The following is a 1,880-nucleotide window of genomic DNA, read 5'->3' as shown; positions in this document are numbered from 1 at the left end:
AGGGGAAAAACATGAATGGAAACTGGATCCTAAGGCTGGGACTTTCCCACCCTGATAGACTGGCAAGAAGGAAGTGGTAACTGGTTCAGGAACCCTTGCCAGCCTTGGGATACCCTGGAAGTCTGCCCTTGATTAATATCCTGCACAGATCACTATGTGGTGCTCACAGAGTTCCACTAAACTGGGGACTTATTTTTCACAGCGTGTTCTTCTCAGCCACCAAGTGACCAAGCCACATGAACTAAGGACTAAACCAAGATATTCACAGGGTGTTAAACATAGATCAAGGGAATAGTTAACTTGAGCACAAGGTCAAAAATAAGCAACAAGTTCTATGATCTAGTGCTGATATCAGATACTACCTTCAAGGACAAATTTCTTTCAAAGGCTTATTCCAGTTTCATGAGACTAGCATGAGGTGTGTACATTTGTCAGGGAAAATTGATACTTCAGAATCAGCTTAAGCAGCAGATAGATGCCTAGCACCTGCTCAATCCATCTAGAAGCATTTATAATGGACAATGGAGGGGCCTGACTCATCATACTCCTGCTCGCTGTTTCACCTATGGTAGAAGGTGGACAGTGAGGCCAGGATGGAGCCACCAATCCAGACTGAGTACTTGCGCTCAGGGTGAACAATGATCTTAATCTTCATTGTGTTGGGTTCTAGGGCTGTGATCTCCTTCATCCTGTCAACAATGCCTGAATACATGGCGGTACCAACAGAGAGTACTGTATTGGCATACAGGTCTTTGAGGATGTCCACATCACACTTCATGATGGAGTTGAAGGTGGTTTCATGTACGCCACAGGACTCCACGCCCAGAAAGGAAAGCTGGAAGAGAGCCCCTAGACACCAGAACCGCTCCTTGCCGATGGTGATCACTTGCCTATCAGGCAACTCATAACCTTTCTCCAAGGAGGAAGATGATGCAGAAGTAGCCATTTCTTGCTCAAAATCCAAGGCAACATAGCACAGCTTCTCCTTTATGTCACTAACACTTTCCCTCTCAGCAGTGATGGTAAAACTGTAACCCTGTTCAGTCAGGATCTTCATGAGGTAGTCTGTCAGGTCCAGGCCAGCCAGATCCAGATGCAAGATGGCGTGGAGAAAGGCATAGCCCTTGTAGATGGGCACTGAGTGTGTGAGCCCCATCACCAGAGTCCATGACAATGCCAGTGTTGTGCTCAGATGCATATAAGGACAGCACCGCCTGAATGGCCACGTACATGGCTAGGGTACTGAAGTCTTTAAATATTATCATGTCATTTTCTCTCTGTTAGCTTTGGGGTTCAGGAGTGCCTCAGTCAGAAGCACCGGGTGCTCCTCAGGGGTCACATGCAGCTCCTTGTAGAAGGTCTGGTGCCAGATCTTTCTCCAGGTTATCCCAGTTAGTGACAATGCTATTCGTGCTCAATAGGATACTTTAGGGTCAGGATACTTTGTTCTAGGCCTTGTCACTCCATGTAGGAGTCTTTCTGGCCCATGACCACCATGACTCCCTCGTCTCAGGGGCAACTGACAATGGAGGGAAACATGTCCCATGGCCGGCAAAGACAGTTTTGCACATGCCAGAGCCATTGTCAATGACGAGTGCAGCTATTTCTTCTTCCATTGCTATCAGCGAAGGAGAGGGCTACGAGAGCAGCGGAAAGAAGCAGCAGAATAAGCCATAGGAGTGTGAGAGTGATCCTTTATTTTCTTCTTGCTTTTGTATTGAAATTCAGCCTTCTATATTTCAAATCCCACTTCCTTTAAGCCAATGACCACTTACTTGGTGGTATATTGGTTTTGATTATTTGTTGTTCTTTTGGTTTGTTACTGTTCCTCTAATGTTCTAACTCTGGTCTGTATCTACCTTTGAATTAATCGTACTGTG

The 1,880-nt window shown here is 46.0% G+C and overlaps 1 pseudogene; it reads right to left on the bottom strand.

The window, feature by feature from the left end:
- Positions 1–499: 499 nt before the first annotated feature.
- Positions 500–1,616, bottom strand: Actg1-ps8 (actin, gamma 1, pseudogene 8; annotated as a pseudogene).
- Positions 1,617–1,880: the final 264 nt, after the last annotated feature.

Source organism: Rattus norvegicus, chromosome X (genome assembly GCF_036323735.1).
Source record: "Rattus norvegicus strain BN/NHsdMcwi chromosome X, GRCr8, whole genome shotgun sequence".
NCBI classification, from domain to species: domain Eukaryota; kingdom Metazoa; phylum Chordata; class Mammalia; order Rodentia; family Muridae; genus Rattus; species Rattus norvegicus.
Note: the sequence above shows the minus strand (reverse complement) of the source record. Positions and strands in the feature narration are given on the sequence as shown.